This window comes from Gouania willdenowi, chromosome 6 (assembly GCF_900634775.1).
Source record: "Gouania willdenowi chromosome 6, fGouWil2.1, whole genome shotgun sequence".
Taxonomy (NCBI): Eukaryota; Metazoa; Chordata; class Actinopteri; order Blenniiformes; family Gobiesocidae; genus Gouania; species Gouania willdenowi.
This window is the reverse complement of record NC_041049.1, coordinates 29,655,338-29,681,416: the sequence shown is the minus strand read 5'-3', so window position 1 is coordinate 29,681,416 and position 26,079 is coordinate 29,655,338. Positions and strand designations below refer to the sequence as shown.

Sequence of the window (26,079 nt, the reverse complement as noted above, 5' to 3'; positions counted from 1 at the left end):
CAGAAATGAAGTTTCTCTCGGTCGGCCGTGCTACTAGAGCCAAGAGAAGTGAGGAGACTGGTGGTAGAGTATGTGTTGGTGGATATGCAGCCTGTCAACAGTGGAATCGCTGGCTTTTAAAAAGCTTGTTGGCAAAATCTCCACCAACGCCAGCAATGACAAGGTAATCTAACGTTGTCATAGAGAGTGGTACCATACCATACCTTATGGTCACTGGGTCATGTGGCTATCTATGTTATTATTACAAACAGCGACATAACGCTAATACCGGTAGGACTGAAGTATTCTGGCACCGTGCCGTATGGCAGAGACTGAGACTCATACACATCAGATTCCTGTTCTTAAATGTGTGGTGTAGAAGTTTTTAGATTAGAAGTGAGACATTCACAGTAGAAATGCTGCTAACTGTCAGCTAAAAACAGCCGTGTTACAATTTTACTGGTCACCATATTAGCAGCAGTAAAAAACAGCGCACTAAAAAAGAGAATAAATGAATAGAAACAAAAATAAAGAGATTGTGAGTCTTGTCATGTCATAAGGCTATAGGTTACATTATAGTTGTTTCTAGCTCTGTGTTTCATATGAATAGGCTGAGACTTTAAATATTTACAATATATTTATCATAACTTACCAGATTTTAACTTTGTCTGCTTTTGTGATTCTGACAGTCATCGTTACTTATTGTATTGCACCATGAGCCTGCACTGTGCCTATTATATTAAGTCGTTAGTAGCCTACACAGTCATTATGCTATACCACATCACCCTCCACTAGATAGTCAGAATCAGGGGGTGGTGTGTGTGCGTGTGTGTGGGGTGAGGGTGTGGGTTACAGAGCCGCTGTCTGCTGAAACTTCCTGGTGATAAAAATGAGGCAGCCTTAGAGCTGGCTATGGGAGCCAAAGAGGAGATAAGCAATGTGTTTTTGATACAAGTTTTATTTTAGCATTTTAGAATCCTAGTCATACTTCTGCGGTTATTTTGGTACTTTGTTAACAGCTTCCAAATACCCAGAGTGTGTGCATCGTTTATTTTGGAGTAATTTGGTAATTTCCAAATGTTTATTTTAATTTTATTTCACATCTGGATGGCACAGACGTGAAACCTATTCAGCTTTTGACCTCAGAGTGTGAGGGGGCGCTAGCGCACCATCTATATCTATTTCACTACACATCTCACTTCCGGTGCGTTCCAGAGCTCCTGTGGACTTCTCTTTTGAGGAAACATACTTTTTTACTGTTCCTTATTTGGTGATGACATTTCAAAATGTTTAATTTAAAGTTAGTTTGACCATACGCATAGGTGCGCTTCACTATCGATTACCGTCTACGTGACATGCGTGCAGGCGTGTCAGTGTTGAGTGTATAACGGATCACCATTTAGTCCGGTTACAGTCTCTGTCACGACACCCGTTCATAGCGTGGTAGTGACTGTAGTGTCATGCTCTGAGTCAGATCTAAGTGTTTTCATTTTACATAGACGGTGCTACATAGTGAAGGTCACCTGATTACTGCGGCTTCACTCACGTCACACCTGCCACTACATCTAACTACTGAAAATAGATACGTTTAGTAAAAGTTAGGCAGGCAAGTACACGTGGATGGACTGGTGAGCATAAATTTAGAATGGATTCACGCCCCCACGACCCCCACCCCCCCAACACACACACACACACACACACACACACACACACACACACACACACACACACACACACACACACACACACACACACCAAATGACAACAAAAATATGAAAATGACTCAAAATACACAAAAAACAATAAGTATACAAAAAATGCACAAATGACGTAAAACAAAAAAGTAAACAATATTTTATACAGGAAGTACACAAAACGACAACAGAAATGCACAAAAATATACATAAAGCCTCCAAAAAAACACACAAAATGACTCCAAAAAACATATATTACAGAAAAATACACCAAATGACAACAATTATATGAAAATGACTCAAAATACACTAAACCGAATATTTATACAAAAAATACTAAAATGACAACAGAAATGCACAAAACTACATAAAAAAAAAATACACAAAATGACTCCAGAATCACACTACAATGGCAACAAAAAACAATGATTATACAAAAAATGCACAAAAAGACAATAGAAAGATACAAAAATACACATAATGACTCCAAAAAACATACATTACAGAAAAATACACCAAACGAAAAAAATATAAAAATTAGTAAAAAAACAACAACACATTCATCATGCGCATGTCTCATAGAATTAAACCAGAGAAATTGCATACGCTATTTTACTTTTCACCTGCAAATATACCCCTTTATAATGCTACAGAGTATGTTGTTAGTATTATGCCCATAATTGACAACTCTACTTTAGCTCCCACTATATGAATACATACTTCCGATGGGCATTGTACTAGTAATAATAATAATAATAATAATAATAATAATAATAATAATAATAATAATAATAGGGTAATAGTGCATTAGTGCAGTGATGAGTAGTGCAGGTGAACATTTAAATTAGATAGTATACGTTTATGTACATGAACATTCAAGTGACAGTTTGTTCCAGGGTTGTTACATGTTTAGTTGCAGGGTTATTTCACAGAAACAGGTCTGTTTTTTTGACCAGCAGAGGGCGCTGGTAACCCAGTGGTTGGTTGGCATGCAGCTATTCTAGCAGTGAAGAAGAGATGCTATGCTAGCTAACAGAGCTAATAGAAAAAAGTGACTTTTTTTCAGATATTCACGTAATATTACAGATATTCTTTTGGTGCTAAAGAGATAAGGAATCATTCATAGGCCTGGGCCGATAACAGATTTTGCTGGCCGATATATTGTCCCACAAATTATTGCCGATAAAGGATATTATTGTTGACATTTTTTTCAGACCAAATTAACCACTAATGTAATTATAACATATCATAAAAATGCAAGTACACTCTTTGAAATGCAATCAACTTGTATTGAATGCCAAGAACTTAAATATTTTAAACAAATAAAACAAACAATTAAATTAAAATGGACGGTCTCTGTTCGCAAAAAATTGCACTTTAATAAATACCACAAACAAAAACAATAAAATAGACCCTCAAATGCAAAACTATACACAACCAAAGCAATAAATAAAATGGTTTATCAAGTCTCTCTCAAAAAACTAAATTGCACTTGCAATAAATATGAAACATTGAGGCACAGAGGTACTGTATATAGTTGTACATTCCTTAACAGGTAACACTTCCAATCCCGTTAGAACCTTTGTAGACAAAATTGCTAGCGGCCCCGCCTCCCCCTGTTTCATTGTGTTCTGTTTTCATTCAGTCTTAAAGGGGACATATTATGAAAAATCTACTTTTGCAGTTTTTTGATCACATATGAGGTAACTTGCACATAAAATATCAGTCCCTCCAGGATTTCACGGGCATTTTTTGTGATTGTTGCGGGCTGAAATGCATGATTTCGCGGGCCATTTTTCCAAAAGTTGCGGTAAAAAGTTGCGATTTTTTTTCAGCCCCAAAACATACTTTACTCACAATTCAGTTAATTGTTTCTACCAATTATAAATACATATTGACCAGACATGTGCTAGAAAAAATATGTGTTATTGTTGGAAAGCAAACACCAGCACAATTTTTTTTAGCTTATACACTCAGCATACCCTGAATGCAAAAGGTGCAACAGTTTTTAATCAAAATAATCATCAGAAGTGCAAGTCAGTAAACAATATTGAACTTAAGGAATCTTAAAGTGCATAACATGAACTTGTCATGAAGACATACTGTATTTCTTTAGGCATAACAAAAAATACAAAGCATTAATGAACATACTGCATGTAATGATATTGTGTGCTTCCTGTTTGTTCTCCCACATGGGGTTCTGCACTGGCTTGCATTCTTTTGACATGTGTTGCAGAAGCAAAATGCTTGTCCATGGACGACTTCCGCTTGTGCTCGATGATTACATTGCATTTTGAACAAAGTTTACCTCCACTCTTATGAAGCATCGTTGGGTACTGTTTTTCACGGTCCTTAGCCGATATTTTTGTAAGCAAATGCAAGGTATTTCTATCGCACATGACTCCATTAAATGCTTTCTCCTGGCACTGGTTGAAAACAGGATGTGACGTAGGCATTTTCCTCTTCGTAGGTTCCTTGTAAGCAGCGCAAAGCATAGACATAATATACGTAGACGGACCGCTCTAGTGGGCGGCAGCAGTCGATGCGGCGTCTACGTATACATGTCTATGGCGCAAAGCCCATAGTACATCCTCCGCTACTTCCGTAGCAACTACAAGCGCTAAAATGCCAAAAATAACAATTATGTTATGTTTTTTTTTTCAGCAAAGTTGAGGGAAAGTTGCAGGCTTTTGGAAAAATTGCTTGAGTTTGCTTGATTTTGCGTTAATAGTTGCGATTGCAACATCGCGAAATCCTGGAGGGACTGAAATATGAAGTAAAACCATCCAGTCGTTTGTGGTCTGGTACACTCGGACTGATCAATGGTTCGCGGCACAACTAGTCTGAGAAACTCAGATGGAATGATCATTAGTTCACGGTTCAACTAGTCTGGGACACTGATGAACTGATCATTGGTTCACAGCTCAACTAGTCTATTCTTCTGTCCACTAAGCCAACCAGTCGAAGCAGATGGCTGCCACCTCTGAACCTGGCTCCACTGGAGAATTCTTCCCATAAAAAGAGGGAGTTTTTTCTTCTCACTGTCGCTAAATGCTTGTTCATGTGGATCTTGTTGGGTTCTTTCTTTCTTTCTTTCTTTCTTTTTTTCTTACTATGGACCATATATTTTGTTAAGCGCACTGAGATGATTTTGTTGTAATTTGCGCTATATAAATAAAGTTGAGTTGAGTTGAGTTGTCTGTCTTATAACACAGAGAAAATTGCTCTGTTTCAAATGTTCTACATGGTGATGTCACAAGTTAAAGTGCTGCCAGATCAAATCATCTTAGAACCCGCCCGTTCCAATAAAAACAGTCCAAACACGAACCACAAATCTGGCAACCCTGTGTTTGTGACACAATGCGACCACTGCAGCTGCAGAAAAGAGTGACCTATTACCTTGAATGGGCTATTTCTGTAATCTCTACATGAGATGATGACAATAAAGCAGCTCCGGTAAGTGTTTGAGCAGCTGAAACAGCTCCTTTTGCTGTTGTAGCTGCTGTTGCTGCACTGCGCATACACGCCACAAAACAGTGTTTTTCTGACTCACAATCGCAATAGCCGCTTAAATAGCCATGTGTTTTACTGTAATGTGCAGTTTTTTGATTAAAAAAAAAATAACAAGTGTTTAAATGGCAAAAGAAAGTCGCTAGTGATCAACTGTTTTGTGGAGTCCGTGTGCATGGACACGCCCACTCAAACAGCTCGCTTTCAGAATTGGTCAGAAATGTGACTTTTCAGAGGCTAAAACTCCAGAAAACAGGCAGGTTTGGGAAAATAAACCTCAAATACATATGTTTTTGGGGTTCTTAGAACAAATGGAGATGGGTGAAAATAGCATAATATGTCCCCTTTAAACCATACAGAATGGACACTCAGCATCCCCACTTTTGCTTCAGATCACACCGCACTCCGAAGCTACGTAGCAGGTCCAGAGTGGCCGCATCTACCGGACTATAACTGTTTGATTTCCCTAAATCTGATTGCCTGGCTATGGTATACTAATTTAGAGTAATTACGCTGCAGGTTCGCTGAGAAATTATTAGAACTGACATCACGAGCCTCTGCAGCCGACAGGCGCACCGCCAAATACGCATGCATATGACAATATATCAAGGCCGGAAAACTTATCGAGTTCATTTTTTTTTTAACGTTTAACAGTTACACGCCAAAGCAAGAGGAAAAAGGAAGACTGACGTGGAGAAGCAACAGTCTAAATCTGGCATGTCCAAATTCCGGCCTGCCATTCATTTTTAATTGGTCCGAAGCCAATGTTCCAATAATATACTGGAATATGGCCCAAACATGAAACTTGGCTGTACTGGCAGCTGTTCTACCTCCACAGCAGGGTTGGGTACTGAATCGCGGTACCAATATGGCACCGGTTTCAACATAAACGGTAGTAATCAGACCGAATAAGAACGAACATTTCGGTGCCTCAATTCAGTACCACTACTCACCAAATTCAGCACACCCATTGCTCAGAACTGATATATAGTGAGAGGATAAAAGACCACATGGAGTTTACTTAAAAGCCGAACAATGCACCGTGTTTGATAACCGACGTTACCTGGAGCCAAGCACGTCAGCAACAGGACAAATTGAAGTGAATCCCGCTTCCAGCGCTGCCAGTGTGGTGCACATCATCACAGATGATGTCACAGCAGCCTTTCCTCTTTGGGTAAGTCTAATCTAATGCCAGCTAATGACAAGCTAGCAAGCACCATTGCCATTCAACGTGTGACAACAACATATGAGCTATGTCTAATACTTCAACTCAGTGGCCGCTGACTTTCTGCTTAATGTTAAAGGAATTGTAGACGATGTTTAGCTTCCGGGTGGATCATCAAGACTATTGGTCCTCCTAATTGTCAATCATGTTTACGAAAGGCCGTCGTACGTGCTTGTGCTCGTGCCCGGTGCGCATGGGGTCCTTTGAAAATGGATTTTCACTTACCGGTGGCGAGTCTGACATAGTGGGAAAAGTGCAAATCTTTTGTAAGGTATGCTTGTATGACCGATGTCCACACCAACTTGTAAACAGAGCTGTGCGCGAGGAAAACGGGGCTCGTGCACGCGCTCCCGCACACGTAAGCGTGTTGCGCATGCGCGTTTTTTTCCAAAATGTGGAGAGGGCGTTTCTTTTTTAAACATCGTCCACAATACCTTTAAGCTCATAACAAGTTGTGTTTGTAGACGAAATGTTGAACCTAAGCTTAAACACCAGATGTGGCTCTTTGACTCTTTTGCAATGGCTCCCTATAGCTTTAAAAAATATATTGAAATAGAGTTCTTTTTTTTTACAAAGGCTATTAATGATTATTGACAAATAAAATCACAACAATATTAATCTCCAGTATTATATAGTTGAATACAATATTGTTTTTTTTGATATTATTTGAATTTTTTGTTCATATTGTTCCATATGTTTCTTGTATATATATTATTTAAGGTAATATTGTGTTCAATTCGGCCCTGAAAAAAGTGCATGCGCCTTTTTATTAAATTACCGGTTTAAGCACCAGAACTGTTTAAAAAATACAGAGTAGGCACCGGTATCGGATAAAACCCAACCGATCCCCAACCCTACTCCACAGTGATGATGTCATCCCTATGTTCCAATGTTCTAACCAATGACATCATCACTGTAGAGCTAGGACTGATGACATCATTGCTGAGTCCGTCGACTCAGGAGGTGGGGCGTGGGGGTGGGGCGTCTAAACAAATCCAACGTTGCACACCTTTGAACCAAGCAGCAGCCATGTTGAAATTCTCAGGTCAGTCTGATCCTGATTCGCAGCTATATTTGAGGAACACACACAGAGTCTTTGCTGCCGCCCAGCTGTATTTTGACAGTCGATGTTAGAAAAAAACCGGGGAAAAAACATTGTATGGCGTGCTCATAGCCGTCTGAATAATGTGTACAGTCGAACCGAGGACATGGGGACCCGATAAGAGCGGACACCCGTACGCGGTGGACAAATCGCTGTGCACGGAGAGGTTTTAACTCTTAACACACCTTAGTGAGCGGACAGTGGGCATCCTGTACCGCAGCTGAAGTTACACTCTATCAAACATAAGGCCCATATATTTTTTCAGTTCTGTGCTTTTAAATAAGTATGTTTCTTCCATAACTTATTTGTTGTTTGGTTCGTTCAATATCAACCGGTCCTACAATTTTAGAATGCACAATTAAAGCAAGGTTTTTCAACCACTTTGCCGTGGGAAATTATTAAATTTCACCAAATAGTTCTGAAATAAAAATTTAGAAAACAAATTAATTATTGCCTGCAATTATGCCATTGTGCTGCCGTGAGCCCTACTTCATCCAAAAGCGCACAGACAATCAGCTTTACAGCACACAAAAGCCATTCAGTTCTCATCTTCATGTTAATAAACTTGCTTCGGTTCATTCTTTTACATCACAGCCCTCAATATTAATTCATTTTTAGCCTAGATGCAGAATGGAGTGAGTCTGCTCTGACCGGCAGCTGGGATCACTGCTGCCTCTGTGAGCTGTGCGGTGGGGACGAGCTGATGGCAGTGGCCGCTGCTCAGGACAGTAACTCCAGAATGATAAGTGCATTCATGTCAATGTCTCTAAAAGACCAGAAACATTTCCACAAGATAAAGTCTTGACATTTGTCACCAGTCTCTGTAGAGAAAAAAGTCACTAAGAGTTCCAAGGTTGTGCGTGTTCACGAGGATACCGAACGATAAGTTTCGAAAAAGGGAGGTTGGGGGCGTGGTTGTTTCTATACGAGTCTCACAATTCTACATACAGTACTGCAGCTTTAATGTGTTAGGTTTGCATTTACACCTGTTAATGATATGAAGCCTAAAGTGAGGCGACCCGATTTCTGGTATAAAATCTGGGAACATTTCCATCTTGGAGATTAAAAAAAAATGAATAAAAAATTGCTGTCGTTGACATATTTATTAATATTTAAACAATTATAATCAAAGTTACCAGCAAGAAAATCTGCGGGGCAAGGGCTGAACCACCTGGAACTGATGAGTAGGTTTGATGTGTGTGTGTGTGTGTGTGTGTGTGTGTGTGTGTGTGTGTGTGTGTGTGTGTGTGTGTGTGTGTGTGTGTGTGTGTGTGTGTGTGTGTGTGTGTGTGTGTGTGTGTGTGTGTGTGTGTGTGTGTGTGTGTGTGCGCGCGCGTGTGTGTGTGTGTGTGGGGGCGTCTGGCCATCCTAATATAAAACATGGAAGGCACCGACAGTATTAGAGGAATCAGTGACCGATAGGGCTTCCAATTTTCCATAATTGTAGAAAACGGACGGAAAAAACTGAATTCACATTCTGAAACGAAAAAGCAATAAGAACCACTTCTTTTTCTCTCTATCTCTTTTTATTTAAGATTGTGAGAAAAATTATGCAGAGCTTATTTGGAATGTGTCTTGATGAACAAGCAGTTTAGATTATCATGACTGCTTTCAAATCTGAAATGGCACTGGTACAAAAATATGTTTAGCTGATGGTGTATTAGCTGGACTGGTGATCATTTTACTTGATTTGAAATGTATTTGTGGAAAGCCCATTGAGATGTGACATCTCATTTTTGAGGGGGACCAAGAACGTATAACATTTACCAAACAGCAAATTACAAAACATACAACTAATATTGACAAAAGTGCAATTTTGCTCACAACCCACAATCTCCCACCAACTCACATCTCAGGGTGAATGTATACATACAGTATAGATCTACACGTAAATGTTAACAGTAAATAGATCGACATACATCATACAACCAAATACAGCAGACGTATACGTACACGGCAATACACATACATAAGCATAGCTTTACACACATAGGCACACATATACAGTATAACTTATATACATATACATAGCTAAATAATACACATTGAATGTTGTTTTTTTTCTCCTTCATTCTATTGACTGTGTTGAGGAAACAAAATGACCAAGAAGCAATCATTAAAAGCATTGACAATCTGTTTTTAAGTAAGTAAACTGAGTTGTTCTAAAGAAGCCTAGGGAGGACGTGAAGTGACCTCAGTGATGGATTCAGATGGTTCAGATGTGAACAATAGAGAGGCATTAAACAATAATATGTACGTTTTAATATATGATCAATATGTGGTTTGAACTTTAATTCAGGGCCCAGCCACATTCCCAGATACTTGCCAGAGGTCTCCTTTGTCAGTGGGGAGCAATTGTCAAAACAAATATTTAATTCTCCAGCTTGAAGTAAATTGTGAGTGCCAAAAAGCATACAACATGTTTTTTTTTTTTCTGATTGAGCTTTAGGAAATTAATTCTGTCAGTTTAGGATAGAGTTGAAATTTGTCTGTAATTTGATTTGAAGTTGAGACAAGTTGGCATCTGAAAAATAGCGAGCAGTATCATTTGCATATAAATCATTTTGACATTTGTTCACACTTGAGGCAGATCATTAATAAAGATAGAAAATAAAAAAGGACCAAGAATAGCACCACGTGGCACACATTATAGAATACACTGTCTATCTATAGAGCAAAAAAGGTCTGCATGTGTGTGTGTGCAGCGAATATCTCCCCGACGTGGTATCTGTTCGACCTGAAACGGTTTCCAAATACTATGGTGGAATTCTAGTAAAGAAAAAGGATGAATCAACTTGGATTGAAGGACTAAAAGACACCGACTAATGCATGGCACTTAATTGTTAAAGGATCTGTAATAAGATTGTCATTCAGAACGACACGATCAGTGGTATCATTATTTCATTCGTTAAGAAGATGATTGAGATTTTTCCAGAACTGCTTGGGATTATTCAAATTCTGAGCAAATGTTTCTTTCTAATAATTTGAGCTTGCAATCCTGGTTTGTGTTTTATAGTGATTCCTCAAATGCCTGTATTCTTCCCAGTCAGAGGGATCATTCGATTTATTATGTTTTTCCCAAGCTGGGTCCCGATGTTTAAAGAGAATAATTCAATCAGGACAGATCCATGGGAGATGTCTACTCTTTACATATTTTTTTTAAATGGAGCATGCTTGTTAACTACATTGGAAACTTCAGAATAAAAAAAGTTCCATGCATACTCAACATCAGGAATCAGGTGAAATCTAGACCAGTTAATATTGGCCAAGTCATTTATGAATTGTTCAGTATTGATATTTTTACTTTTGAGTGGTCACTAAAGCTGTCAGACAATACACCAGATGTAATTATACTATTTGGGTTTGTAACTAGTATCCGGTCTAACAAAGATGAGGAACGGTTGTCAACTCTGCTTGGTTCTTTTATTAACTGTGTAAGGTTGATACTTGCTACTAAATTTATGTCATTAGAGGAGGAATGGTGGAGCCAATTGCTGTTAAAATCCTCCAGAACTACCATTTCGCTCTTTTTCCTGATACAGTTAATTGTGTTGATAATTGAGTTCTTTGAGTTTGATGGAGAAGATGAGGGCCTGTAGATGTTACGAATTATTATATTTTTATTTTAATGAAAAATTATGTTTAGAAATAGTGATTCAAAATGAACAGGCTCAATGGTTGGACTGAGGAGTTCACAGGTTTGTAGAGACATATGTCATTAATCCACCACCCCAGTCAGCTCTATAAACAACATTTATATTTATTTCAGCATCTAATATGTTACTCTGTCACCATGTTTATGAGATGGTGATAATATGGGGCTTTTAATAAGAAACCCAGTCTCCCAGGAGGTACATTTTTGGTTCTAGACTCCTTATGTTGAGATGGATAATTTTAAGACCCTTAGACAATTGTGTTTTTTAAGTTAGATAATAAAACATGAGATGAGAAGATAAGGAGAAAAGGGGTACAGAGCAAAAAGAAAAAAAAAGAGGAAATATAAGGAGGTTGTAGAAATCGAACACATTTAAAATAAATACACAAAAACAGATAGACGACACCACAAACACAGAAACATTCAATTGCTGCCCAACACAAGGCTCAAAAGATGGCCAGGGCATCTTAACAGACTCGCAAAACAGGTCTCAAAAGGAGATAACTGTAGATCACCATATTGCTCAGTATGCAATTTAAAGAAAGAAAAGGAAAAGCTGGCAAATAATGACCAGCCGTGCGCTAGCTGTGTTGATTGAAGAAAGAAATACAAAAGAGAAAACCAAAAACAAAAAGGGCAACACAAGAAAGAGCACAGATAAAGTTCTGCGGTTCAGAGTCAGGTAGTGATGTTGATGAGCGCTTACTTGTGTCCATGGTTACCGACGCTCTGATGCAAAAATCGACATGCGTCTATGTTTACATGTGTGAGAGACTTCACGTCTGACATGCTTTACTTGCAAGTGTTTTCATCTCCTCCACTTAAGTTATTTCAGGGTTTCTGTATAGATTACCGTCAATGAAGAGCTTGTCAAGCGATCGGCAAGTTCTTTTATTGTTTCTCCGCGCGTCAGTCATGATAAGGTGAAGTAGCCTCCGTCTCATCAGGATCTCCGGGGGAAACCGATCACTGATTCAGAAGTCGGATCCCCTCAGCTTTCTGCCTCGCCCTTACCTGGTGACACTTCACGACAGAAGCATCTACAGTGAAACAGCTGGGCAGGGTATCATGCTAAACGTGAGGGGATTTGCCAGTTGGTAGTAATTAAAGGTTTCACAAAAAAAAATCTTGCGTGAATTCTGTGTAACCGTCCCATTTCCGCAAGTTGTCTGAAGCACATAAAAGTGAAATTATATATATATATATATATATATATATATATATATATATATATATATATTTTTTTTTTTTTTTTTTTCCAAATTCTTTTTTCCACATTCATTTTTTTCATTCTAGGTTTTTTTTTTTTTAGAAATATTTATAATTTTTTTCCCAGAAAATATTAGTTTTTAACTTCTGTGAGGAAAAAAAATGAATAATTATAAAAAACAAAAACCATAATTAGATAAAAATGCATGTCATGTTTTAATTTAAAACCATGAATAAGCGACAATTAAAAGGTAAATATAAGTTGAACGAACATCGATTATTCGACTGCTACTTTTAATTATTTATGTCATAAAAATGTATAAGAGCAGCATTAATGTCACCTAATTCCCCCTCAACTTAATTTAAATTATCCCGATGACATAATTCCAGACAGTATTAGAAGCGATCAATTTATCATGAATCTACAATGTGTAAAACTCTTCCATCCCTGGCACTGGTGGTCTCGTCCACAACTGCCAGCTTTATCCCACAGATCTTCGGTAGCACTGATGAGATGTTCAAACGCTCTGAGCAGGTGAAGCTGATGATGGCTGCTCAGCCCCTCCCTCACATTAAAGTTACGCAGGAACTTGAGTGTATTTTGGAGTAAATGATGATGCATCGTCTTTTTTGGCAATTTAGATGGTGTTTTGGGTGGACGCTTCCACACAGGCTGGGAGGGGGGCCAGCGGTGCACCAAATGAGCGGGGAGGAGGTGGCGAGGTGTAGGATTTTTGAAGTGCAATTTTTTGCCAATTTATTAAAATAGAATACCCAAAACACTAAAAATGAGTGTTACAAGACTAATGGTCTTAGTCAGATCAGTCTAATATTATTGCACTGTAAGAGGAAATCAGAAAACTGAGGTGAAATAACTGAAGTCAATGCAAACACCATCTGTAACAGAGTAAATACCTAAAACTGTAGCTGTGAGGGATTATTGCTAACTGCTACACTCTTAACTCATTGGCTGCCAGCCATTTTCCGAACAGAAACTCCCATCACTGCCAGCCATTTTATAGCATTTTGACTGATGTTTAAAGACCCACAGATAGGCCTGGGCTGATCATCGATAAATCAATTAACCTGACGGTAAAGGAAAATGAACTCTGTAAGTTTGCCGGCCTCAATATATTGTCATATGTATGCGTATTCGGCGGCGTGCTTGTTGGCAGTTATAGTCCGGTAAATGCGGCAACTCTGGACCTGCTACGTAGCTTCAAATTGCGACACCGGCTACACCCAGAGGCCTGTGAAGCCGCGGAACCTCGTACCAGCGGTGTCCGCCAGGAGACGTAAGCGGTGTGATTGGAAGCAGAAGCGGGGGTGCCGAGCGGCGCTAGCAACCAAACTAAGTCTAAGTATATTGTTTTCCTTGTCTTTCGCCTCTAAATAGGCAGGATGACAAGCAGTGACATGCAGTCAGGGTAGGCAAGGTAGGCAGTGCCTACCCAAGGGTGAATTGATATTTTGATTATTGGTTTTAATTATAATATAATTATAAATTATTTATTTTTCAATTTCCGATAGCCTACAGTACCTATAAGTTTGAAAGTGTAAGAATTTTGTGCTTTTCATAGCCCCTTTCAAAAGCACATTGCTGCTCTGCCTCTGTTCCCATAGCGTGTTTTTTTGTGTATGCGCATGCGCAGTCAATTCCCCAAGATGACAACCACTTACGTCCAAAGCCAGCTCTCTACGCTAATAATGCATTGGATTTTATATATCACTTTATCATAGACACTTAAAGCACTTTACAGAATTAAGGCATTATTCTTTCACTTCACACTTAATGTTGGTAAGCTACTATTGTAGCCACAGCTGCCCTGGGGCAGACTGATGAAAGCAAGGCTGCCATAGTGCGCTATTGGCCCCTCCGACCACCACCAACACTCACTCACTACATTCATACTAGGCAATGTGGGTGAAGTGTCTTGCCCAAGGACACAATGACAGATACCACTGTAGCCCACTGTGACACCTGGAATTCTCAGTGGTCTCCCATCCTACTACTAACCAGGCCCAGGCCCAGGCCTTCTTAGTTTCCGAGATCTAATGAGATCGGGCAATGACAGGCCGGTATGGTCACAAAATACATGGCATCAGTTGGTCACTACATCATAGTACAAGGCTGATATTCATGAGAGAACTCCGCCACAGTCTTCTAGCAACCCCTGTTGAAAAACACAATTGACGTATATATACCTCATTGGCAGCAAAATTACGTATATTTATGTCAATGGCGGTGAGTAAGTTAATTAATCTTGAGTGTAGATGTCATCTTAGTTGAGGACTTCAAATGAAAAAAAAAATCTAGTTTTAGTCTAGATTAGGTAAACTAAACTCTTTTTAGTTTTAGTCTATTTTCATTTTGTTAAATTCACAATAAAATTCTGCCAAATAACACACAATAATGTTATTCAGCTTCTTTAGAGTTTCAGTCATCCTTTAGTCTTTTTTAATTTAGTTAAAATCAAGTTTGTCAGGGCCAAAAAGTTTTGCTGACAAAAAAGAAAGAAAGAAAATGACAAAAGTTATTCTTCCTATACTCAGCACTTCTATTGTAATTTTATTTGTCTTGCATCAAAACCTTGATCTGCTGACAGCTCACAGGAAAGGACTTATTTGAAGATAAAAGAATTAAAAATTCCACTTAAAGAAACACTAATCAGAGTAACAGAAAGGTAAAGGTAAATAGGCCGATACAACAAAGCACAAACACATGAAATGAACACTGCTATGTTTATTTGCATCTTCATTAGAGCTGGGCTCATTAGCAGATTATGGAATGATAATCTACAAGAATAGTATATTTTGTCAGGAGTGTGTGCATGTTTAGGGTTAGGGTGCTACATAGTGAGGGAGGCTTGATTGGGAATGGGCCACAGCTGAAAAGCTGCTAATTTGGCAACACTGATGAGAATGCATGTCCTCGTTTCAAATTAAAAGCCAGCAAAGAGAAAGGAAAACTTATTCAAGGAAAGAATGCTGCTGTACGTGGCACACAGCAGCCTACTAGGCCTGTTGTATAGATTTACACTTTACAAATATTTCCATATATCATGGTAATAATGTTCCAAATTGCCGATTAAACTCTGAACCTTAATGCAGTAAATCCAATTCCAATTCTTTGTAATTAATAAACTAATTTAGCTTCTTTTAAAGGGGACATATGAAAAATCCACTTTTGCTGTTTTTTTGATCACATATGAAGTAACTTGAGTGTCCACCGGCACACAAAATGTGAAATAAATCCATCCGGTCGTTTTTTGTGGTCCGTGTAAGTCTTACAACACAGAGAAAATTGCTCTGTTTCAAATTTTCCAGATTTGTGACGTAACAAGTCAAATCTTTCCCCTCTGCTGGTAACTCCACCCATGAACTCCACCCTCAACCTGATGAAAACTTTTGCGGAAGTCTGCCATTGTTTTTCTCGCTCGCGAAGGAGTGAGGGCTCCCAGTAAAATTAAATACAGAACTTGCCTGCTGCCGGTACCGCACCTCCACAGTGAACGCACACTGTGCTGTAAGCACTATTTGTTCATGCGCGCGGTGTACAACAAATGATTATCACCTTAAATGCATTATCTTCCTTTTTATGAGACAGTTCACATACAGTACATGTTCATTGTTTTATTGCTTCGTCACATTATACAGATTGTAGATTTTGTAGAATACACTAACCGCTTGGCCACTGCATCAGCTGTCAGCTGTCGATCCTCATCTCCACATAGCGTTTACCTAAATATAAACAAGGATAAGCACTCTCCATGACTATTTTTGTTCATAAATGACTCTAAGAACCTTTTTTCTAACAATCTGTGGAGGCAAATTTCAGCATCCTGTCTTTACAGTGAAAAAAAATGACTTTGTTTCTGTCATATCACAAAAAAACACAGCCCACTGTCTCCAAATCCTCGCTTCTGATTGGTGAATCCCACACATGGGGGAGCGGGGAGGGGAGGGGCCATTTCTATGAGCATGAATCAGTTTTGCTACAGACGTCTCGCAAGATTCACATGAGAAAAGTAGTTTGTGCATCTGTAGCGGCAGATTGGAGAAGTTGTAACTGGAGAGGTTTGTAGCTGTAATTTTATGTGTAAATATCAGTCTCTTAATTTTTTTCCAACATTTGTGACATTCAATTTATTTCACGTGTGTGGATTTTTTATACACAAGCTCAAATCACATTCTACAAGTGCTCACATCACATTTTACAAGCTCTCACAATTTGCAACATATCTACCTTCATAACAGACCCTGAAGCGCTGAGACGGAGTCACAATAACAATAGCCGCTTAAATAGTCATGTGTTTTACTGTAATGTGCAGTTTTTTGGCTGAAAACAATAACAGTGTGTGGACAGCAAAAGTAAAATTGCTTTTGTGCTCACTGATCACCCTGTAAAAGAGCGACACATGAAGTGTGAGCGTCAAAAGACACGCCCACTCATGAATATGAATAAGTAGTCCCCAAAACGGCCGATTTCAGAACTGCTCAGAAAGTGACTAAAATCGTGGAAAACAGGCGAGTTTGGCAGGAAAGAGAGACTCAAGGTAAGAAATGCAAAGGGTGGGGATGAGTTGATTATTTTAAAGTGAGAGTGAGATGTGAAGTTGTAGTTGTGCATACTCTGTTGTGTATTCAAGCCATTCTGGTGACAAGTGTAAAGCTTTGGTATAATAGTGGTGGCTGTGGACAGAGGGAAGGAGTGAGTAGTCATACTTAGAACAGGTATTTGGGATCAACGTGTCTAAAGTTAAGCCCAGTACGAGTTTTATCCCACAGACCAAGGCATGCCAGTGCATCGTAGACCAATGTATGTGCAAAAAACCCTACTGTAAACCCAAGCGCTGCCCGGGGCCCGAAGATGCAGCCAGGCCAGCAGAGAGAGCGGGGGCCAGGCCAAGCAGCCCCCCAGATGCCCCCAAGATCCCAAGTCAAGAGGCAGCTACCGCCCCCACATACACACCCAAAAAAGCCCCAAGGAGCCGAGGACCCAACGCAAACCACCACCAAACCCAACCCCAAGCCCCCCGCCAAAATCCCCACCTCTACCCACACCCCGCATCCAGCCCCCGAGGGGAGGGCCCAGAGAGCCCCCGCCAGAGACCCCAGCAGGGGAGTCAAGACCAACACCCAGCAGATGGCCAGAGCCACGCTGAACGGGTAGCTGGCAGACGCCCGCTGGCGGGCCCAGAGCCAGCAGGGACCAGACGCCAGAAGGACCCAGAATAGAAGCAGCACCGGGAGTAGGTCGTCCCGGGATGACGAACACATCCCCAGCCGCCTAGGGCATTGAGGGGACACTACAAGTCGTCCCACCGGCCCCCAGGCGCACCGACCGAGCCCCCCAGAGTGCCCTAGGTCACCCTATATTGATGCCGCCGGCGCGATGAGCCTTAGTTATTGCCAAAGTCAGGCCTCCCATCCCCAAGGGCCCAGCCAGACCACCATACTGGCATGCGGCATGCACAGCGCCGAGGCGGCAGAGCCGCAGGGCACCGCCCAAGCAGGGGCCACCCCGCACCGCACCCACAGGCATGCAACGGCGCTGCCCACGCCACCCGCCCTGGAAGATCCCTGGCAGGACCGGCACAGCCAGCTGGCCAAGTCCGCAGGATCCCAAGAGCGCCCCCTGGGACTGGCAACCCCCAAAGGCGAGCCCCTGGTGGGAAGGAGGCACTCCAACGTCACACACCAGGTGTGGAACAGCAGCCCCTACCCAAAGGGGCTAGGGGCTGCCACTACTTAGTAGCACAGGCGGCGGCCCCCTCTACCCCCAGCCCCACCATCCAGCCCTACAATGTTTGGGTATGGGTGCGTGGTGCACCAAGTGAGTGAGCCAGACCAGCTGGGAGTGAAGTGAAGTGTTCATGTAGGAGGCCTGTCTGGTGTGAGCCCGGCCTGTCTACATGGCCGCGCCCCCACACACCCACCCAGCACAACTCCAGGAGAGGTCCAGCATTGGCGAGGCCCCAGCCCCAAGGACCATCCAGATGTGCACGGAGGGGGCAGGAGAGCAAAATCAAACAGCCCAGGGACCATGAGAACACTCAGAAGGAACACACACCCACGCAGAGGCACCCAGACGCCCCGGCTACCCACCCAAGCCATCCAGGCCAAGACCACCCCACAAGCCCATGGAGGTCCAGGTCTACATATCATATTCCTCCATTTCTGTCTGTCAGCCACATACTCTTGTTTAGCCCAGGCGACTTTCAAGCCGGTATGATACTTCAACTTTTTAACCATGTCATGAAACTGCTTGCAAAATTTTTCAATACTACTGGCTTTTGCATTACCAACAACACTATCTTGGCAGTGCATTAAAGTTATCCAGTGGCAAGGGCAGGCCAAGACGGCTGCCAATCTGTTGCAGTGGTTGATTGAGTGCACAAGTAATAAAATCTCAATTTCTGGCAAGACATATCTTGTAGTTCTGCCAGGATGTTCAGAACCCCACATAGTCAAGCCTAGTGGGGTTGTCGGTTTAGTCAATGCTAATCCGTCCTGCGACGGTGAAGAAATGAGACCAAAGTGTTGTACATTTGAAATGTTTTGTTTACATTCACCTACAACAGAAACTTTGGGCTTTGCAATGATGGATTTCAACTCTCTGTGTAAGCTTTATTTAAACAGACCTTTATATACAGTACACATGCACATATATAAGATAGGAACCAGTCGCCTGCAGAAGAAGACAAGTTACATTTGACACAGAGAGAGGTCATCCGGTTAGCAGAGCTATACAATGTTCTTGCGACACTTGAAACTGCCAAAGACTTATGGCTCAATCCATTTGCCTGAAGAGGTACACCATAGAAGTGAAGGCCAGGCAAATAAACAGGTTGTTCTCCACAGAGCCAGCCAAGGTGTTCTCTCATGCCCCTTTCCCACCGACCTGGAGCTAAGCTAGCGCTTACATGCCCTTTGCCCTTTGTAATAGAGTTGGTTGGTTACTTTGTGTAAATACAGTACATTTATTTATGATAAGAGACGTATGTGTTGTCTATATTCTACGAGGACTTTGTTCATTGTTCAATGCATACTTGTGAGTACACACATTTAAAACAATTAAAACTACTTTAAAACATAATTAGATATTTTCCTCCTAATTTAATGTGGCTGCTCTGTCAGGTCCTGTAACTTTGCTATGATCAGTCCATTATAAATAGGCAGATTTGGACAGAAACCGTCCTATTGATCTGCCATTGATCTGAGTTAATGCAGCAACACAGTCTGTCAATCAGTCCGCACCATTTGAAAATGATCTACTGACCATTATTCAGCAGGTCTGAGCAGCGCTGTGTGACGCACAGTCTCATATGTGAACATTGGTCCATCACTGCGTATCTGATCAGCTGATTCTGGCCTAACATCTATGTGACATGGAGAGAAAGACACAGAAGCTCACTGGAGCTGTGTGTCCGAGGCGACATTCATATAGGTCCGCGCACAGCGACTCTCTGGCTCTGCACCGCAGCGGACACACAAGTACCAGACTCCACACGGGCTTCAGGCATCCAGCTTTTTCTCTCCCGCACACGCAATTTATTTTCTTATTCAGTGGATGTTAATATTGACTATTGTTTTATTTGAATTAATTTCTTATACTAGAAAGGTTAACTGGAGCCTTTTTTTCCATCTCCACTGTGTTTTGTGTAAACATTCACTGCAGCTGATCTCTGCGTGTGTGTTTGCACCTGCTCGTCAGTTGTACTATTTTCCGGTGCTAAACCATCACTGCAAACAGTTTCAGATTTGATGAATTGCATTGCGGCCACTGTATTAATGTATTTGCATGTTCTCCTCCCATTTTTTTTGCTCAGCTTGTGAGCTCCGCCTACTATACATATTCATTAGAGGGAAATGCACTAAGATTTAGTAAATCTGCCCCTGAGTGTCTGACACTTTCTTGCTGTATTTCATTAAAAAATAAAGGTAGTAGTGGTATAAATAATATTGCAAATTAAGCTACACACACATATACAGCTCAATGCTGATCCTGTCCTGTAAACAGTTTTCTAATCAATAAATATAACAATTTCTGATCAACCCATATAAATTGCATGCTTAAAATAATCTACCGGTTAAAGCCCCACCCATTTCAAGACAACACAACCCACTTTCGGGTTAAATCTCACCGACTCCGAGTACAGATACAGATACACACAATTCATATGGTTAACAGATACAGATAATGCTGTACTCGCTCATCCCTAGTTTCCATGTTTCAGTACGTGTTGCGCATGTCAACATGCCCCCATCAGTTGATAGACATAAGTGCCTAATTTATATAAATTAACCATTAGTATTAATAGGTTTAAGTATTTGATATTTGTTAATGATTAAACTGTTAGTATATGTTAATCAATGGGCCACATTGAATGGAGTACAAGCAGGAATTTGTTTGGAACAGAACGGCTACTCTGGAACTTTTTAATGTTTTTCAACTCAATAAAATAATAATTAAAATATTAAATAAGATGCTCAAGGAGCTTAACTGGGGCTACTCAAATTCCTGACGGGCAATAGCGCCCCCTAGCCCTGGTGTAGCGCTGTCCCTGTTGGCTGCCCTCTCCCTTCACTGGAAGAACTCTACAACACCCGCTACCTCACAAAAGCCAGGAACATAGTGAGGGATTAATTTCATCCTGGTTACTATTTGTTAGAACTGCTGTCATCAGGGAGGAGATACAGAACATACCAAGAAAAAATGAGCAGAAAAAGGAACAGTTTTTATCCCAGCGACCAAACAAAGTGGGGTTCTACTGCTGATTATTGAGTGGCGGTGGGTGAGTTTTCCAGTGGGATTAGTTGTAGAAGTAACTTTGCCCGGTGTTTGGTGGTTCTTAGACTTCTAGTTAATGAGTATGTTTCCGTGGCAATAGTCAGGGCTGTTTGGAGAATTGCCAGATTTTTTAATAGGTTTTGGTGAGACGTTCAAGATGACAGCAATGTTAACATAAACAAGCTATGGCACTTTAAATGCCTCCCCCTCTATCTTAAAGTATGTAAATATAGTCTTTGAAATAACTAAAAACTTTAAATATTGTATGTTTTAATGTTTTTGATATACTTTGGTAATTATTGTTGTTCATTGTACTTACTTATACATTGGTTTACATTAATGTATGCCTGTAGATGGGAAGATGGAGATCTGATGAGCATCAGAATAGGATCGCAAATTGGTTCATGTTAATGTTTACTATTACCGGTCTGAGGGGACTTATTTCCTTCATGTTTAATGAGGGTACTCTGGAGCACCACTCATATGCATCATGTAGGTGTGTTGCACTGCAACATTTGCACTGATGTAGCGTAAGCATTTACAAGGAGAAAATGCTTCAATTGAGCTTGTATGTTCCAGATGCCAGACTGCCACTGTGGGTCTTTTTGCCTGGTGACAGCTGTTGAAGGTTGGACAGGGGTGAAAACACATCCTGGTGACAGTAATGCATATAATGATCCGCTGCTGTTGAGGCATATTTAATAGGCTTGCCTCACGCTGAACATTGAAACAGATGGTCTAAAGCAGCAGAAGAACTCTGCAGGTTACACTCATGTCAGCTTTAAAAATAGGAGAATGAAGCCTCAGCGACACAGGGGGTCTCAAAATTGGACTCAGACAGCTTGGATGATTTTAGCCTCTCTAATTAGTTTTCAGTTTTGGTTGCTGATGTTGTGGTCTCAATTTTTTGTAAAAACAACATGAAAAGTATTTATCCTGTTGGATCATATTGGACTGTATGTGGTAATGGTGTTAATTTTGGGATCATTATCTACACACGAAAAATCTTGGCGCAACAGCTGAGAATCATTTCTTCTCCACTGCCCACCTGAGTGTTGCTGCTCAGCACAGTGTGCACTTTCCTACTTATAGCTATGTAATGATCCAAGTCACAAAACTACTCCCACCTCAGACTCCTGACTCAAATTAAAAAAGATAGTTCAGTTAATTAGAAAATATTTTGTTCAACGATAATTGATCCTTAAATTAGGCTGTCTTCTGCTATTGTGTGTTAATTTCTGTATCATGCACTATTTTTTATTCTTACATTTGCACACATAAAAAACTACATGGATGTACTTTAAACGTAATTTTTAGAATATTTATATTTTTTTGCTAACGTGAAGGCTTTTCTACATGTGTGTTAAGTTAAGTCAATTTTATTTATAAACCACATTTCAAAACCACAGACTTTGACCAAAGTGCTGTACAGAGGCTATACAATTACAGGAGTAAAAATAAGAGCCAAAATGCCAGTTCTCAATCCGGTTTAAAAGCCACAGCATATAAATGGGTTCTTAAACAAGTTTTAAAAGTATCAACTGTATGAGAGGTACTGATAAGACAGGGTAGGCTGTTCCAAAGTCTAGGAACCTTTACAGAGAAGGCCCGATCTCCCCTAGTTTTTAGTCTAGACCTTGGAACAACCAGGAGCAGCTGGTCAACAAACCTCAGTGAACGGGAAGGAGTGTGCACGATTAAAACCCATGTAATGCCTTAAAAACAAACAGTAAAATCTTGGAATTAATTCTAAAATGAACCGGGAGCCAGTGAAGAGAGCCTAAAACAGGCGTAATGCACTCTTGTTTGCGAGTACTGGTTAGAAGGTGGGCAGCAGCATTTTGGACCAATTGAAGCCAGGACAGCAGAGACTCATGGACCCCTGAGTAGAGGCTGTTACAGTAGTCAATCCGAGACAAGATAAAAGCATCACTTTCTCGAAGTCTTTGAGGGTGAGAAAAGGCTTGACTTTTATTAGGATTCTAAGCTGAAAGAAGCTAGCTCTAACCACTGTATTAATTTGATTTTCAAAAGTGAATGTGCTGTCAAAACTCCTCCTCCCAATACTGACGAGGGCAATATGATCCGCTGTCCAACTTTAAACTTCCTCGACATTCCAGCAGACACTTAGGAGGGGCAGTGGAGTTTTATCAGTAAATAGATTTGTCTATCGCCCGTGTAACAATGGAAAGAAATGCCATATTATTTTTAAAATTAGAACTAACGGGAGCATGTGTATAGAAAAAGGGATGGACCCCTGAGGCACCCCACAAGTGAGGGGTGCAGATAGGGAGGCAAACTCCTCCAACTTCACTGAAAAACTTCTCCTCTCAAGATAAGACCAAACAGTGTTGTCGTAGTTACTGAACAACGTAACTTACCGTTTGCTAGTTACTTCATTCACAAAGTAACTCAGTTACTATTTTGATTACGTACACCAAAAAGTAATGCGTTACTGGAAAAAGTAACTTTTGAGTTATTTAGAATTAAATAATGTATTATTTATTTTGGGTCATTTTTGTCTATACAGCCTCATATCAGTGCTGTAATAATATAATACTCCACTGTTGATTAACTGTGCCCCTGTATTAACATTGTGAAGTAAAGTAAGCTGTGCATATTCCAGGTGCACATTCTGCTGTTGAAAATGCTTATAAAAATAAATATGGAAAAACAAATTTACAGCATTTTTCTCAGCTACACTATGCTAAACATATCAGGCTAATGAGCTGCTGTTAGCAGTGGCTCAGCAGCAGCGACAGGCTTCTTACTTACAACAACATACCGTACAATAGTTTGGCTGATCTGTCCCTGGATAACAGTCATAGTCCGTTAAAATCCATACGCTGTTGTTTTGGTGCAGAGGCTTCCCTCACGTCCACCAACGCAGCGTTAGCTTAGTTTCACCAATGCATCTTTTGAAGACAAAAATAATACGCATATTTCCACTCTGAGAAGCTGGTCCTGCTCTCGCATTGACTCGCCATGATTGGTGCACGTGATGTAAACAGATACACGCTGACATTGCTTATTCTTCTTTTGTTTTACCGTGTTTGGCACGGCAACCTGCAAAATTATGTAGCGCCACTGTCAACAGGAAGTACACTGCAGCTAGCAAAGTAACGGACAAGCACACCATATTGTAACGGTAACAGCATTATTTCTTTAAAAAAATATTGCGTTACAGTACTAGTTACTGTCAAAAGTAACGTTGGGGCAACACTTGACCTAAACCAGTCTAGGGCTGAACCTTTAATACCAACAAAATTATTTAAATGTAAGAGGAGGATGGTATAATCCACTGTATCAAAGCCAGCAGAGAGATCCAAAAGAACTAAAATGGCCTGGCTACCAGAGTCAGTAAATAATAAAAAGAGCAGACAGTACTGTGAAATGATTTAAAACTGGACTGGAACACTTCAGTGAGACCATTACAATTTAAAAAGGATTGGAGCTTAATGAAAACAGGTCTGTAGTTAGACAGAGCTGTGGGGTCCAAGTTTGGGTTTTTAAAAGAAGATGAACCACAGCATCTGTACTGTAATTCAAGGATGGTCTGTGTGTGTGTGTGTGTGTGTGTGTGTGTGTGTGTGTGTGTGTGTGTGTGTGTGTGTGTGTGAAGCATTTATCTCCCCGACGTGGTGCCTGTTCCACCTGAAACTTTGTCAATGGCTTCCAAATACCCCAAGTTTGTGCACCTGTTATTTTGGAGTAAATTGGTCATTTCCAAATGTTCATTTTGATTAGAGTCACGTGTGCAACCAGAGCCAATCACTGCACACACAGCCAAGCAGACACGGACTGCAAACACACGAGTGAGAGAGAGGAAGATAGTTTAGACCGGAGAGAGGGGAGGAGCGTCTGAGCAGCCGTGCTTGCACTAAAATATGCTAGCATTAGCCGACCATATCACAAACTATCTGGTTCTTCAGACAGAGGAATGTAACTTTTTTGTGAGTGGATGGGTCCACAACACGGCTCCACTATGATTAACGTTTGTTCTGCACAAGGGTGAGTGTTTCTTCTTTTATTATTATTTTAAGATGCTAGCAGCTACGATGTACACAAACACACACACGGCTGATTCGCGTGCGTGCACTACACCGGGATGTACATGGTAAACGCTAGTGTTGTGGTGGTCAAGACCGGTCTTGGTCTCGAGACCGGTCTCGAGACCAAATTTTAAAGGTCTTGGTCTTGTCTCGGACTCTGAAGCATTTTGACTCGGTCTTGTCTTGGACTCGGGCTGCCCGGACTCGGGATTTTCCGTCAAGACCGTTCGAGACCAGCACTAATTCCTGCTATTTTTAAACATTTTTATAATGTGATAATAACACGGAGAAGAATGGGATAAAACAATCCTTTATTCATTAATTAATCCACCCCGTATAATGACCACAACCTTCCTTATTGTGACTGAGTGACGTGTGTAACACATTCATACTGTGTGGCTCCGGTGTCAGTTTGGACCGCGGAGCGCAAGGGAGAAATGAACTAATCACCCGTAAAAATCCCAGTAAAAGTCCAGAAAACAATCACCAGTAATAAATATTATCTCCCTGGTAAAGACAGTAGCTCTAATAACTGGTAAAATGATAAACTGATGATATTACAGCCTGTGAAAGCTGGATAGGGGACGCACTTACTCTGCTTCTGGGTCCTAGTGCCAGCCGAGCGGTGAAGCCTGTTCCGTTTACCGTGTTTACTGAGGTCCGTGTGTGTTTAATAAGTCCGTGTGTGTTTAATAAGTTCGTGTGTGTTTAATAAGTCCGTGTGTGTCCGTGTGAAAGTCTGCATGTTTATGCATCTGTCCATCCACTCTTTTCATTATATCCATGTCTTTTAAGGCTTTATTACATAATGTCGGCTGTAGTCCTGGTTTATGTCGTCACCAGCGCGTCATCGCCGCAG

General features: G+C 40.7%; 1 protein-coding gene and 1 pseudogene across 2 annotated transcripts in view; one reads left to right on the top strand and one right to left on the bottom strand.

Annotated features, from left to right (window-relative positions):
* The window catches only part of gnrhr4 (gonadotropin releasing hormone receptor 4), a 55,752-nt gene that overhangs the window by 6,999 nt on the left and 22,674 nt on the right, over window positions 1-26,079 (top strand). The gene's annotated exons all lie outside the window — the stretch shown is intronic.
* LOC114466239 (uncharacterized) lies at window positions 14,344-14,467 on the bottom strand (annotated as a pseudogene).